This window comes from Pollachius pollachius (assembly GCF_949987615.1).
Source record: "Pollachius pollachius genome assembly, chromosome: 10".
Taxonomy (NCBI): domain Eukaryota; kingdom Metazoa; phylum Chordata; class Actinopteri; order Gadiformes; family Gadidae; genus Pollachius; species Pollachius pollachius.
Window position 1 is genome coordinate 1,093,821 of NC_136943.1, and position 17,450 is coordinate 1,111,270.

Below are 17,450 nucleotides of genomic sequence, written 5' to 3' on the forward strand. Positions count from 1 at the left end.
CGGCTAGAAAATAGGCTATCGGGACGGCCCTAGGGGGAAACGGAGAGCTGTGCAGGCATGCCATGTTTGTGTGTGTTAGTTTTGTGTGTGTGTGTAGCTGTGCAAATGTCTGTTTGTATGCTTCTGTGTGTGTGTGTGTGTGTGTGTGTGTGTGTGTGTGTGTGTGCACATGTGGTTACGTGTGTCTCTGTGTTTGTGTGCACACGTGCATTCAACTGTGTGTGTGTGTGTGTGCACATTGGGTTTGTGTGTGTGTGTGTGTGTGTGCACATGGGCTTACGTGTGTCTGTGTGTCTCTCTGTGTGTGTGCACACGTGCAATAAACTGTGAGTGTGTGTGTGTGTGTGTGTGTGTGTGTGTGTGTGTGCGTTTGGGCACTGCATATTCCCTGTATTTGTATTTGTCACAAGGATTGTAACGGCAGGAAAAGATAAGCCTTCCCAGAGCATTAAGAGAAGACCCCGAGAACCCAACATGAATCATAGAAAAGGTTAAAATATGCGAAAAATAGTCGCAAAAATATTACAAAACGATGCATCTGAAAAGGGAAAGAGTAAAAACACTTCTAAATGTCAATGCCATTGCTCTATTCATTAGCTGGCCTCCCTACTGGCTTTTACGTGAGATGGAATCACTGCCGCCCAACGCGAGTACCTGGCATCAAACTGAGATTAATATTAAAAGGATTCACTGCGGCACTCGGCGTAGTTAATCTCCCTGGCGCAGTCCGCGAAAACAACATCAACAACCACAATGCTCATTCGCACACAACAGCTTGGGACTCCCGTCCACACCAACGCAGCGTTAGATAAAGCGATAATAAGTGAGGTGGCTGATGGGAAATGAGTGCAGACGGGGCCTGGGTGCGGTGCCTAACTGCTGTAAAACGGCAGTTGGTCGGGGGTGAACAGGGCATGTAGTTAATAGCGAATGGTTGTTTAGCGTATCAACAAGCATTAGTGATTGTCTGCTGTTTGTGTTTGGGCCGCACAGTAGTGAAATGTCTTTTTAATATATGTGATGATGTCTTTGTTTTTTCTACGGCACACCCCTTGGCCCTGGCAAAATTATTATCGGTAGTTTCAAACTTGGAGAGGATTAATGATTGTATTAGGCTAGTTTTAGTCTTGAATTGTTTTCAAGAAATATGCCTCAGCGCCTAATGCCTCTTAGATTTCTGAACTAGATTTCTGACCTAGAGCCTTTCTGTGACGTGATATTACACCATGTAATGGCAGTTATTTCACATGAACCCCCCCCCCCCCCCCCCCCCCCCAGGACCCACGGCAACGCTGAAACACCTTCATTGTTTGATTAAAAAAACATCAGATAAAGAAAATCACTCTGCTCACAAGCTCTTGAATAATTTGAATAACAATAAAGACAACAAGCATTTCCTCGTGATTGCCTCCCCTAAAGGACTGCGTTGAAGATAAACAAGTCTGTATCGCTTCCCCTGTGAGCCGCCTGCAAGAACTGTCACTCAGCGTGCTGCAGCTCAGACATAGGGAGGCTGTGTGATCCGTTTTCTGGGGACAGTCTCTTTTTCCGGGGACAGTCTGTTTTCTGGGGACAGTCTCTGTTTTCTGGGGACAGTGTTTTTTCTGGGGTCAGTCTCTTTTTCCGGGGACAGTCTGTTTTCTGGGGACAGTCTGTTTTCTGGGGTCAGTCTCTGTTTTCTGGGGACAGTCTCTTTTCTGGGGACAGACTGTTTTTCCGGGGACAGTCTGTTTTCTGGGGACAGTCTATGTTTTCTGAGGGCAGTTTGTTTTCTGGGGACAGTGTTTTTTCTGGGGACAGTCTCTGTTTTCTGGGGACAGTGTTTTTTCGGGGGTCAGTCTCTGTTTTCTGGGAACAGGGTATTTTTCTGGGGACAGTCTGGTCTTTCTGGTGGCCTCTCCCGTTTTGGAGCTGTCTCCGCAAATGTCCTAATTATTTTTTTTAAAGATAATTCAAAAGTATATTTATAGGATATTAATAATAGGTTAAATGGCAAAGGTCCTAGCCTGCTCATAAATCATTCTGAGACGGTTGTTAATTAATCCTGTGTCTATCTGTAGGGCTGTGAGTCGTCCTCACTCTACCGTGGTCTATCTATCGACTGTGTAGGCTAAAAGGAGCCATGACATATATACATTATCATAGACAATGGGCCATCAACACAGCACAGAACCATTCCTTATCCAAACAGCCTTCTTGTTTTTGGCTGGTTTACCAAAGCTTAAAACATCCCAGTAAGCCATTGGGCATACACTGCCCAATATGTTTTAACAGTAGCCCTCCTACATTTACCATCATAACAATAGGCAAAAGTAAATATGTCTTTTTTCATTTCAGAAATAAAAACATCAGCTTGATATATAGACGCCATACTATTAATATCCCCCTTTTTCATCCCAGAACCCGGGTCTCCGCAGTGTGGTTGTGTGATAAACTCCTCCAGCATTCTTGCTCACCCCTGGGCTCAGCCCAACCTGCAGACTCAGCTGTGGCTGCGGTGGCAGTGGCTCTTCAAATTGATTCAAAGAGAGGAATCCCATTTAACCCTAACCCCTGAACGCCTGCCTTCCAGCCGGCCACAAACAGCCAGCCCCCGTCCTGGCCCATCCCTTACAGGCCCAACACCTCCAGTCAAACAGACACAAACGAGGCGCGGCTGTGCGTGGTGCCTCCGTCTCCAGGAGAGAGTCGATGTCGCCGGGCAGAACCGTTTCCCCCCCCCCCCCCCCCCGTCTCTCTGTGTCGGAGGCGACACGCCGTTCTGTGTCCCGCCGTCGCGCGTCAGGCTTGTAATTACTGGACGGAAACGCCGGCAGACGTCTGACACAAAGGATGTGGCGTGTCTGATTTACATTTCTATGGCACCGGACGAGAGTGAATTAATCATCATATCTTTGGAGTGAATACAGTGTGTCATACCTGTAGGTGTGTTATCTCTCACCCTGCGCTCCTCCCCTCCTCCCCCCCTCCCCTTGCTCAATCATGCAGGCATCAATTAACATCAGACTGATGAATATACCTCTCACGCCGACGTTGTGAAAATGCACGTGACGTGTTGAATGAACTGGCTGACAGTTTCTGACGGGAATAACCGCGCCATCCTGAGCCAGGCATCAGCTCACTGCTGGCTGACGATAGGGGACATGTTATTACATGCACGCACAAACACACACACAAACACACAGACACACACACACACACACATGCACACGTACGCAAACACACACTAGACACACTCCAACTAGACTCTACACACAGACACACAAATATACATACACACACACACACACACACACACATACACTAGAGGTGCTCACACAAACTCACACACATGCACGCCTGACAGACTAGACGGACTAGATGCTCGCACTAATATAGACACAGACACGTGCACACACATACGCACACTAGACACACACACACACACTCGATAACAATAATGGCACTAGCAGTTTGTGTTTAGGAACATTGGGTCAATAATGAGATCTATTAAGCTCTGTGGTGTTGTGTGCGTTTCATTCTGCAACAGCTGGTATTGTGTGAACCTGAGCTGCGTGCCTACATTAGGATGGTTGATATGGCCTTGTCATTGAGAGACTTTCCAGGCAATCTAGTGCTCATGCCTGAGGTGACCACTGCAGACAACCCACACCGACGACCAAGCCTTTGTTGTTAGTAATGGGGGCGCTGGGTTTCAGTCCATGTTAAATAATCGATCCACATCATAACAAACACCAAATGTGGCTGATTATTCATTAGGCCGGTAGATTTCAGTTTCTACGTTGGGGTAACTAAAGATACAAAAACGTTCTGGGAGTGAGTTATAATAACATCGTAGCCTTGTTGTGCAAATGCACACACACACACACACACACACACACACACACACACACACACACACACACACACACACACACACACACACACACACACAGACACAGACACAGACACAGACACACACACACACACACACAGCCGGAATTCCTCTCTCATAATATATGTATTTACAATTTATATTAATATGTATAAGCATTAAGTATATAACATTTTTAGTAAGTTCTACTGATACTATATTTCCCATGTCATACAGAAGCTGACATAGGAAAGAAAGATAGAAAGAAAGCAAAGGATTGCAATTCAACTTTAAATCAAAGTATTGGTGCTTAGCATATTGTTTATTGTATTGACATTGTTTCAAATGAATTACCATTATTTTCTTTACCATACTAAGGCTTGTCGTCATGTAGCAATGTGGATAGAAGGCAGCTACAACTGCATCATTAAAACTCCACCGGTGCGATCGTAAAGCACTAGTACTCGCTCGTATTGAATTTCACAATAGTCCGGAGTCACTGTCAGGCACCGTGCATCCACCGCTCCCCTACACCACCAAAGCCGCGCTGCAAGTGCTTACCATTAGTGATGTTGAATACAGCGGTGTTGGAACGCGGCCCAAACCCAAAAGGCAGGAGCAGAGGGATACACTACACAACAGAAATGATAAAAGAAAGAGCAGGAACCGGGTTCCCACACATCGGGGTCTGTGTGGGTCTACTTGAGCTTGATAGAACAGCGGCTGCGCTCAATACTAATGGAGTTATGCGCTTGAACTAATTAGGGCCATGGCTGTAATTACCAAGCTATTTTCTGGGATAGTAAATTACGATGGTGTGATCCATGCTGGTGACAGCAGCAATAAGGTCACGCAAACTTGATTACAACATCCCTGTGTCGGATGCTCAAAGGTCATTTGTACAATCTAAATAATGCAATTAATTGCATGTTTGGGGAACGGCTGATCATTAAAGATTATTAAACATCGAAATAGCCCTGCAGCGTTGCTCAGAAAAAGTAAGGATTGCATTGTCGTATTCCTGCATACGTATTTATACAAAGGATTATTTACACTTTTGCAGTTGCCACGGTGATCCGCCGTCGCTCTGACGCTTCTCTCGTTGCGTACGTCCCCGGTGAAACGGCCGAGGAGTCACAACACCACCAACCCCCGGCTGCCACTCGAGTGTCTGTTGAGCAGAAAATGCAGATAAAGCTTCATTGTCGACCCAAAGCACGATCGAAACGGAGGGAAAAGTCTCAGAGCTGTCCGGTTGCTCTGGCCCACAGAATCCATCCTTAAGATTACATTTCCTCGTTCTTCCTTCTCCGCTGAAATGTCTGCTTTGCACCACAGCAAGGTCCAGGAAGTCAACAAAACCCTCCTTGGATGTGCAGTGCTTTCCTTACGCACCGAATGAAATCACACTTTTAAAAACATTTAAAACAACCGTACCGTTAAGAGTGCTAGACCGCGGACAATGCCTTCAACGGAAATCCGCCAGTGTGTTCCCTGTTAACTTAACATGTTTAATCAATATTTCCCAACACGACCAAGGGAGCTGCAACATCTCATCAAATATGTCCCATCATGCCTCAGGGGTGCGACCCCGACTCTCCACCGCACCCCTCCCTGCCTGCTCTACGTCTGTTGCCCAATAACACCTACCGCCCTGCCGGGGAAACGTGTGAAAACCCTTCAGCACAAACCCGATCATCTCACACATTTGAAACACCACTTCCTCCAATACTGGAACCAACCTCTGTCATGGAGTGACGGGGCAGAGGGTTGTGGTGGGGGTGGCGGTGACGGCGGTGGAGGTGGTGGTGGTGGTGGTGGGGGGGGGGAATGTATCTGCTGCAATGGGAGGTGAGGATGGAGGGTGTGTGACAGGAGAAGGGATCCTCTGCGACATGCTACTCTTCCATGCAGATGTTGTGGCCCCCCCGGGCTGGGGGAAACAGCAGCTGGAGCTGCTCAGACAGAAGCCATAAAGACTTAGTGTCAGGGTGTAGGCTCCCCAACGGAGGGGGGGGGGGGGGGAAGCGGGCACCCCAACGGAGGGGGCACAAGCAGCCCTGTGTCAAATTTATGGGCGTCTGAAGGGGTGTGCAACGGTTGTGGTTTTTTTCTTTACGACAGGAGCAACAACGGAATGAATCGTGGTAATTATTGGTGGCTCTCTCCGACAATGTTGGTGTGTGAACGTGTTGGTGCATTGGGTTGTTTTTATTTTTCGAGGTGACCGTATATTAGGGGCAGGACGGACTATAGGGTGTTGGGGTCGCTCCCACCACACCTGACCAGGTTTGGTACATCTTGGCACCTATTGCCAAGGTGCTGTGTCTGAATTCACTGCACAACGCTGTCGATAAAAGCGTAGCAGTAAATATATAATGTGATCCAGGTCGCACACAGACACAACATACAACGATTTCAAGTAATGATGACAACGGTTTACAATAAGCAGAGCTAAAGCTATCCCTTAAGCGTGTTAACCCTTGATTGTTTTAGCTAACAGCGGCCTTCCCCCCCGACCACGCTAGCCCCGGCGAGGACGCTGCGACTGGATCGGGGCAGACGCGCTTCGCTTTATGAATACCAACGACTCAGTGTTTGTGTTCCTCTGAGTGGGAATTAGTGCTTTTCATTACAGGGAGCTTACAGGCTGGCTCCACTGTTTGGCAGTTTGGCCGGGGTCACAATTAAACAGTGAGTTTGGCAAACGCCGGTTCAGAGGGGGCTGAGTGGCCCAGTTATGAGGAGGAGAGAGCAGAGAGCTTATCTTCCCGCGGAATCCATTCGTTCCTCCGACGAAAAAACAAACACGGTATCCTTCTGGGAGCTCGTCAGGGAGGAGAAGGCAGACATTTTATAAACTAGTAATTGCGCTTTGTGTTGGAATGAGGCACCGGTGGGGGGGGTGCGGCATTTGTTGGAGTATTTCTATGGCATGCCACATACAAACAGCTATATGTATGGATACATTAATACGTTATGATTTACACAATAGTATTCCGAGCGGACCAAGTGCTTCATCCAGAAGGAAACAACACAGCGCACCCCACCAACACCATCACCCTGCCAGCTGTGCTCTCGCTCCAATCCGCATTGTGTACACTGTGTGAAGGCAACTGAGCAAAGGGGCTTATTATTATTATTATTATAACCATGAAAACAGACTTTAGTAGATCCTCCTCTATACGTGCTCCTGATCAAACGGCCCCAAGAGGGAGTTCCTAATATGATCTGATGCCGTCACCATATGCCTGTGTTTAAAGCAACCCCTACTGAACCACTTTGGAACATAAGCTAGGAATAAGCCTAGATTGGCCAGCCTTGGGGAGTGGTCATTATTGCGTCTGACTGCCACCAAAGAATACATCAAACGGCCGCCTGTAACTGTGCATAACATGGCCGCTTGCTAGTGCTGGCTAAGAGCTTTGACTCTCGCCTGGATTTACGAGGGATTCTCTTGATTGTTAAAGGGCTGGTGTTTAAGCTTAAACTAATATAACCATTAAAGGCATTTTGTGGTCCTCGTGTGTTTTATCCTGTTATTAAGGGTGATGTTTGTGTTGTTGTTGCGACGGGGCTTTCGGTCTATAGTAACCTCATTGGGATTCAGCGTGTTTATCGAGATGAATCTGGCGAGCGGTGGAACAGCCCCGTTGTTTTCTGTCTGATCAGGGTCGCTCTAAAGTCAAAGTCGCCTTGATCCAAAACACTGAAACAAGGGTGTCAAATAATGTTCCCTTTTCCTCTGACTTAACAGACATGGCTGCACTAACAGGAGACTAAGCCGGCTCCTCCTTGCCGAATTATAGAAATCATTTCCCATTAACCAATTTAACAGAGAGCGAGAATTCAAGGACACCCTCCATGTTAACATTATCACTTCAAAGACAGGCTGTTGACACTCTGGAAACTGTTAATGATGCAATGAATGAATCATGAGCTCTGCTTTCGGTCAGAGGGCTGTCTGCCGCCCTGACTGTGTGTGTGTGTGTGTGTGTGTGTGTGTGTGTGTGTGTGTGTGTGTGTGCGCGTGTGTGTGCGCGTGTGTGTGTGTGTGTGTGTGTGTGCGTGTGTGTGTGCGTGTGTGTGTGTGGTCTTGCTAGGGCTTGCGGTGTCTGACACGACATCCGTAATGGACCTCATCTCACATGCAGGAGGAAACGGGTGGCGGACGTTTTTATCAAACAACGACGAGGTGATTTGAGCCGTCGGTCACCTTTCTCCCTTGAAGGTGCGCCACCGCCGCCGCTGCCGCGGTATCAAAATAATGAGATGATTTTGCAGAAGAAAGGGATAAACGGCCCGCTAATACGCCGTCTTTAAAGGCGGGAGATTGCGGGGGTCATTAGGCGTCCTCGTTAGCGCCCGCCGTGGCGAGGAGCGGGGGGGAGCGTCTCGGCGGAGACGGACAACGTGTCGACGCGGCGCCGGCTGTAAATCATAGAGAAAGCCAATCAGGTCATCCACGAAGGAACGTCCACGGCTCCATTAGAGGCCTCTGAGTCGCTGGAGCTGCTCTCCGTTAACTCTCCATCACGTCGTCCTCAGTGGGACCATTCCTGATTGTGGACGTCATCGGACTGCTGAAGGCCCATCTCTATGCTGATGCCTTCAGCCCATAATTTATAGCGGATGCGTTTCAGACGTGTGTATGGTCTTCCTCGTTAGTCAATAACCATTTTCGTCAGGCCTGTTTATGCGTTTCAATCTAATCCAGCCTGTGCGGAAGTGTGCGGTCAATTCAACGTCAAAGTAACTAGTGTTCAGGTTTTTCATTTCCCCTTAATTCCCTGTGTACGTTTGAATGCAACAACATTTATTAAAACGGACCAGGCACACACGCAAACATCAGTTGTGTGTCTGTGTGTGCGTGCATGCTTACATGGGCCCGTATGGGAAGAGTTATCCCTTGGGCTTTGACGTGAAATAATGTATTCTGTAGCCAATATATGAACGTGACGAACCCTGTGTAAAATGACTGGGGTTCTCTTTGAATGCTCCAGAGAAATTACCAACACACAAATTCAGGATGAATGGCCTCTATTATTTAACATGCCTTGAAATGAGAAGCAATAATTTGATATACACGCCAAGCATTGACCTCTAGTTTCTGACTCAGTGGCGATAAGTAACGTGGAAGGAAAGGTGCTTTAGCATAGCCTGCTGCACATCAGGGACATAGACAAATGTTTTGGATCCGACCAATTTACAATTAGGAAACGGTGTAATACCGTGTTCAGCTACGGGGATATTCATCTTAATCCCCCGCTTTCCCTGGTTTAGCGCTGGCTAGACGAACGACTCCACCAACGGCGAGTCATTACATACATGTACACTCGAATCACCCCTTCCTCGAACACACTGACTAATTAACACAGGAATCACCACATAATTAGCAGTCTTTAAAATAGAGCGTTAACGACAAGCCATTAGTCTGGTTAGCCTAGACGGGGACCGGCCCGGGCTCCAGGCTTCTGTGAGTCGCCTCTCTGGCAGCAGAGAGGACCGGTTCAGCGGGGTAAGGTGCATGACGGTGTGACTTTTGTAGGGGGCAGATTGATGCCCTCGCACTCCCATGCCAGCCAGCCCTCTGCCACCTCCCCTTGGTGAGGTGCTATTGGTTCTCCGCCTGGTTCTATTTATGGACAGCAGCTGCCACACTGTGCAACTCGAACATGGATGTGTCACTGTAATCGTACAACATTCATATTGCGTTGTATGTGTGTATATTTTCAAAACGTCAAAACGTCAGCTGCTGAAATGAATTCAATGCTGGATATTTCGGCAATAAGCCGCCGGTATTGGTACCGTATATCTGGTCCGAAATATGATGAAACGTACATTGAATCCGCCGCAGACTCAACATCAAAATAATTATTTTTTGAGTGTCCAAGTGTTGAAGATAAAAGCTTGTCTCCCCTTCCAAGTCAATACAAATATTAAAATGAAAGATGAAAAGAGGAAAACTCTCAAGTTGATTTTTCTTATAAACAAACACTTTACGTGTAATACGTCGAAAATTCGTATGCAACCGATGTGTTCTGCTTTTGGTTTTCTGGAGTCCAACACCAACTTTCTCGCACACACACACACACACACACACACACACACACACACACACACACACACACACACACAGACACAGAAAGACACAGAAAGACACAGAAAGACACAGAAAGACACACACAAATACAAACACAGACACAGACACAGAAAGACACACACACACACACACACACACACACACACACACACACACACACACACACACACACACACACGTGATTCCCCAACATTTAACCACTCGTGAACAGTGAATCCAGCAAACAAAGCCAGTATGATGGAGCGTAGCGATAGCTGGGTAGTTAGCTCTTTGCTAGCAGCGAGGGATCCAAAATATCGATTTGCTATCGTGGTCTCTTTGTGGGATTGCTTGTAGATGCACTCATACATAACATACATCCCGTAATTTTTTTTGGGATGTATAGGAAATAAAAAAAACATGTATTTATTGTTATTTTGATAGAGGAGAGGGATTTTTTAGAAGAGAGCGACACTTTTGTTTCTTCACTTTTTTCGCAGTAACTTCAGACACTTATTATTGTTACCCAGAGGAGGCGTCTGTCAAAGCCCCAGACAGAAGGAGGCATCCGAGCTGAATTGACTGAGATAGGAAACAAAAATGTGTGCTTTTCTATCCCACAGCTTACAAAATGCACTGTGATTGGCTCAAAGCCATCGGGAACAGAGAGGCTCTGTTTGAACCTGACCTAGCCGGTAGCATTGAAACAGAACTCTGTAGGTGATCAATTTGGTCTTATCAGTTTAAACTTTAAATGGAAGTCTTCCCACTTGACTTAAAACATTCACACTCCAGGCAGCTGGCGGTTGAAAAGTTGATGAATTTATAATTCCATGGCTTAGCTTCAGATTTTACTGAAATCTAGCGACAAGGACGCGACAGCGTATGATATTGCAAAATATGAAAAAAACACGAGGGTACACAAGACTCGCTCGCACACGAGAGTCGTACGAAAAACCTGGACGTCGGATTAGCAACCTTCAAAAAGTGGGTCAGCAGTCAAACCCAAACGGAAAAAAAAAAAACCACCCCCCTCGCGACGCCATTGGTCCAGAGTTTCCGGCGCGTCTTGCCACTCGCTGCTCACAGCCCAAAGTCTAAGGTCGCCCTCCCCTTCCTCCCGCCCTCCCCGGCCCACACGCACTCTCTCTCAACCCCCCCGCCCCCCCTCGCTCGTCGGCGGGCCAGCCCAGTCCCTGCGGACCGCTGTGATCCACGGCCAAGTGGCGGCCGCGGCGGTCCGGTCCGTCGCCGCACCTCTTGTTCCCGGGCCAGCTGGCGGCGGTCCCTGCCGCTCTCCGGCCAGCGTCCCGCCTGCGCCCGTATGTTCGGGGCTTTTTTTAGGCCTGTGTGATGGAAGCCAAACAGCCAGTCGGTCCCCAGACCACCCTCAGATACAGCACCAGAGATGGGGATTAAACAGATTTATCTTTTTTTTTTTTTTGTTTTCCCTGTTTTTTGTGCGTGTGTGTGTGTGTGTGTGTGTATGTGTGTGTGTGTGTGTGTGTGTGTGTGTGTGTGTGTGTGTGTGTTGGGGGAAGAGGGAGGGAGGGAGTTTGCGTCGAAAGGGGGACGGATGAATGTAATCACCTTTAATCTCGAATTCAGCGGCCTCTTGATAACGAAACCAACATGCTTTTATTTATTACATTTTCTGGGACATTTCACTCCGGACACAAACCCGGACATCGGGGCGGGATTTGGTGTGTAGGAGAGAGTCTTATGGAGGAGCTGGGTCTTCATCAAGTGTCACCAGAAACGACCTGCAATACAATTTTGGATATCTTCCTGGATAACAACCACTAGACCCAACATGAACTACCATTCAATTAACTGTCAATGTGGTGAAATACAGGATGTGCTAGTCATTGACACTGCAGGTCAACCTCCTGTTGTGATTCTCTCCTTCCACAGTGTTTCCACCCCCGTCGCCATCTGTTAGGGCTCCCTCATAGAAACAGTTCCATAGCATTACGTCCTGTGAAACCGGGGTTAACTCGGAGGTGAGACGTACATATCACGTTTCTACCAGCATCAAATTAACAGCCTTCAAACAGACACACACACACGCACACACGCACGCACCCACGCACGCTCACACGCACACACACACACACACACACCATAATCAGCTTCCTCGTAAGGACTCTACAAAACAGGCGGGGATGACATTGCTCTGGAGAGACACTAGTCTCCATCACGATGCAGCCCATAAGGAGTGACAGTGCTCACATGAATTAAGGACTTCCTTACTGGCAGCCATATTGATGTTACCTGGCAGGCAATGCACCTGGGGACAGGGGGGTCGTAGAGGTGTCGGGGGTGGGGTGTGTGTGTATCTGTGTGTGTGTGCGGGTGTGCTCAGAAAATAAAAACCAAGGGAAACATAGAGAGGTTTAAAAATTAAATGTCAATCTTAGACAAGGGCGTCTGAGAATCAGGCAGGAACTGAAGTGTGACAAAGTTGTTTGGTGACAAGGCAGGAGAATCTCCAACACCTCCTTCATTCCAACAAGTGCTGCACTCATGATGTAAGTGTAAAGCTAAGGCAAAGGTGGCAAGGAGGAGGTAGGAATTTAAAAATACTTATAGCTGAGCCTCTTTGTGTGTGTATGTAGATGGTTTGGCTCACCTCGTAATCGAGGAATATGTTCAAGCGCAAATATCAACAGAAACCAATCTTTTTTTCTAGGTTAAATCAGTAGCATAAGTTCTCTTTGACCTTAAAATATGAATTGGTACGGCTTTGAAGTGCAAGCCTTTGAGAGATGCGACATATGAAGGAGAGAGCTGTGATATCCCTGTGTGCCAGCTACTGCCATCTGACTTATTTCACTAATCACTTTCTCATCCACTTTTTGATTATAACTAGCTACCTTTGGCATAATGGCCTCATTCGATTAAATTGGCGAGACACTCCATTACTTTCTGGATTCATGAATCATTAACTACTGGTTATGATCAGTCCGATTCGTGATGAACTGCAAATGGAGAAAAGGGGAAAATTGCAGGAGCAGGTAGATATAGCGCTACGGAGAAGGAAGTTATGAATAAAGCAGGTTTTATAGGCTTAGCGTGAGCTTGTTCGCCGCATTACAGTGGGAAACGTGGACTTTATCAATATAAATCTAATAACTGTACTTTCATGCACACTCATTTAATAGAAATAACCCAAAGATGTCTCACATAGCTTACACGTAAACCTCCTCTCCCTTGATTGACCCTCCACACACTGTCTCTCGTTGATTCACTAAGTTTATTCCTTTTTATTTATTCCCCCATGGATTGAATTAATGCAGATTCCGATCACATTCAGGAATGAAACGTCTGGGTTGGAATGCACAACAAGAGCTCCCCGAGTAGGGCCCACATCTCCCTTCAGAAACCATCATCTGGGGACCTGGAGTGATGGATCAGCCCCCCCCCCCCCGCTAGTGGAGGGTGATGAGGTGGTCGTGTGATGAGGTGGAACACGGCGAGAGAGAGAGAGAGAGAGAGAGCCCGCCATGGCTCCTACGGATCCTCCTACCAGGACGCTAGACAGGGAAGGGGAGAGTGAGACAGGAAGGCCATAAATAGAGCAGGGGAGCGCAGTGCTGTGTCGCGGTCAGAGAGGAGCGGCCGGGTAGGGGGTTCAGGGAGGTGTGGACGCCCAGATGAAAGGGTTCAGGGTTTGATCCCTGATGCGTCGTTCCACGGCCTAGCCTGTTCAGACGTCCATCGGGAGCAAATGCTAGTCGTTACTCGCTTCTTAGAGACACGGATCTGAATCCAGTGTGTGGGCCATTGGATATAAGAGTCTGCTAATTGGATAGCACTAGGAGACGGAGAAGAGAGGGCTAGGGGTATTGGTAACGATCACTATTAGTTAATTATTAATATTTAATAGTTATGCATTATTTATTTTTAAAAATGAAATGTCAAGGCGGTGTTTGCTTCAAGCGAGGGTATGGAAGTTAATAAGTCAATTATTTCAAGAATTTCATGGAATTTGTTTCTGTTATTGAAAAAATATAGATTTACGAACAAAGTGTTGGATGGTTCAAGGTTGAATTGATTATTCAAACCATAATATAAACACTCAAATCAGCCCTTTTAACATCAAAGTAATCACACCTTAACGGACCGTGGAAATCATTTCAGTTGCCCTTTTCGGACGAGCCCGGATCTACTTAGCTCCCAGGTAGGCCGGCGACGTGTCGCGGGGGCGAGAAAGTGGCGGATAGCCAGCCTGCGACGCGCTGCTCAGCAGTGGAATTGATGAGTTCATCGCGCTCTCATTATGACCGTGATGGATCAGACGGCTAACTTCACTCAGAAGCCACCTAATGACTCGTGGAGGCGAATGTGAGCGTTACCGTGACAGCGCCACAAGCTCGCAGATGTAAGGCTGAATTAATAATTTCCCGGGCCGCTTTTGTCTTCGTTATGGATTGCGTCGATATAGGAGCAATTCACACGGCACTTGATCATAACCTGACACCGAGTCCCCTTCTGCCCGCTTGCCACTTTTATGGAACGGTTATTTTCAGACTCCATTCATGATACCCTATTCTTATGTCCGATCCTGCATCATGCTAATAAATGGCATTCTTTGGTTAACAATTCTCTGTGAAAATACTGGACTACCAGTACCCGCCCCCCCCCCCCCCCCCCCCCCCCCCCACACACACACACACACACAGTGGTGTCTCTGATTGGGATATTCACCCCCCTCCCTGCAACGCCAAGCAGTGCATGATCTGAAAACACGGTAGCACACTTTCAATAATAACTGCCCCCTGCTCTATCTCCCTCTCCCGTGTTTCTCTCTCTTTTGAAGCATCTCTCTCTTTCCCCCACACTGTCTTTCTCCCTGTCTCTCTCTCTCTCTGTCTCTCTCTCCTCCTCTCTCTCTGTCTCTCCCCCTCTCCCTCTGTCTCTCTCTTTCTCTGTCTGTCTCTCTCTCTCCCCCTCTCTCTCTGTCTCTCCCCTCTCCCTCTGTCTCTCTGTCTCTCTGTCTCTCTCTCTCTCTCTCTCTCTCTGTCTCTCTCTCTCTCCCCCTCTCTCTCTCTCTCTGTCTCTCTCTCTCTGTCTCTCCCCCTCTCTCTGCCTCTCTCTCTCTCCCCCTCTCTCTCTGTCTCTCCCCCTCTCCCTCTGTCTCTCTGTCTCTCTCCCCTCTCTCTCTGTCTCTCTCTCTCTCTGTCTCTCTCTCTCTCTCCCCCTCTCTCTGTCTCTCCCCCTCTCCCTCTCCCTCTGTCTCTCTCTCTGTCTCTCTCTCTCTCTCCCTCTTCCTCTGTCTCTCTGTCTCTATCTCTCTCTCTCTCTCTCTCTCTCTCTCTCTCTCTCTCTCTCTCTCTCTCTCTCTCTCTCTCTCTCTCCTTGGTCTCTGTCGGTCGGGTTGCTGTTGTTAATGCTCCCCCTCTAATGGCCGTGGCGTCTCCTCTGATGAGGCCTTAAAGCCGTCCGTCTGCCTCCTCCATCCCCTTACTTATTTAATAATGAGACCTCACAGGCCCGTGTCTCTCTTCATAATGGGGGCCGGCGGTGAAACACGTCCTGCGGGGCATACCAATCACTCTGGACGGGCGGGGGATGCAGTAATTGAGAGAGGAATTAGACATGCCGTGATTCGTCAACCGAAACGGCCGCTCGGACTGGAGTCGCTGTCCGTAGGGCGGCAGAGAGACTCAGTGAGTCACGGGGAGAGTGCCCGTGTGAGTGTGTTGGGTTTCCTTAGATGCACGCATCATGCACAGTGGCGGTCTGCGCCGTCTTTGTCTTAGCGTCTTAGCGGCGGCTTTTTGTTCCTTCCGTAGTGTTCTTGTTCCGCCTCAGTGTGACAAACGGCCTTTTGTGCTTTTTCCTCACTGTTTCGTCTCATTTGCAAGAAAACAATGAACAATGAATTATCTCTCGCAGTTTGAAACACATGGTGGGGGAGGTGTGTGTGCGTCTTTAGTTGGACTCTGATTTCACTATGAGGCTACATGTTGGTCTTCATTGAAGTCGATGGCTGCATCACAGACAAATACACACACACACACACACACACACACACACACACACACACACACACACACACACACACATATACACACACACACATATACACACACACACATATACACACACACACACACACACACACACACACACACACACACACACACACACACACACACACACACACACATATACACACACACACACACACATATACACACACACACACACACACACACACACACACATGCTTGAACACAGACAAAATGGTATTCCCAGTAATCACATTGAGCCCTGCTGTTGTTGTTCAAGACACAAGATAACGATTCTCTCATCTTTTGAAAGAAGAAGGAGATAAAAACGCCCCCCTGCCCCCATACACATCACATGTGGCGCAGCGCACCGGACAGATCTAACAGTGACAGAAACACACAATGCAATCAAAGTCACAAACTCCCACCTATTTCAAGACCTTTCATTAGGTCACCTATAGAAAACACCTACAACTACAGTATGTTTGGAAAGAAAAAGGCGACCTGAAAAAGACAGGGTAGGGACCACCGGCAGAAGCAAAGGCAGTAGCGCAGAGAGACCGTCCCCAACGCCGGTAAAATAAATGCTTTGTTTTGGGCTTTTGTTGAGATTTGACCTAGAGAGGACTCCGAGACAAGGAGGACGGGCAAGGACGTGGGGGGGGGGGGGGGGGGGGGCGGGACCAGACGATCAATTACTGGCTCCTAATTGGACAGGTCTGTAATGAGGCCGGAGGATGCAGCTTTGCACACCTTTTGTCAGCCAGAGCCACTGACACGTGCGGCCTACATCTGCATATCTCCCCGACGCAGAGCACCCGCCCCTAGGCCCCTGGTCCTTGAAACGCACCTCTGACTCGCTCGCCGGTATATAAATGACAAACATAGCCGTGGCATGGTTATATTTTATATAATCCCAGCCCGGGGCCATTGATGAAACCTGGTGTCCTAGGGCCAGTGTGTATCCTTCTCTGTTAGCATATCTCAAAAATCAATTATAAGCAGGTGTTTTTTCACGTTATAGTAAAATGTACAAGCAGGCCTCAGGCTGCTGGGGTTATATGAGTGAATATTGGCCTGTGAGTTTTTCCCTTCTTTTTTTTCCCCCTCAAATGTGACACACTCAATACAACCTCACTTTGTTGCAACGCTCTTCCTGCCAATCTCTGGGTGGTCGTCACAACAGAGGACGCTGACGTTGTGCGCTTTGAGTCATACTCTTTGAGTCAACAGTCAACGCCGTTCCCACTAAGGTGAGGAACAGAACGGTGCGTTGAAGGGCACACATCAATCCCGCCCGGCGTCGGGACGCTATAGGAGTAGAGCATGACCTGAGACACGCTAAGCACACGGGAGCGCGGGTCAACGTCGCCGCGTGTCAGCGTGACGCCGGCCGCACACAGAGAACCATCAGCCCAGGTGTTTGGAGATGATCGAACACGGCTGTAAAATGTAATTTGCATCTCCGATCGTGTTAAAGAATCGACGCTGCGTTGCG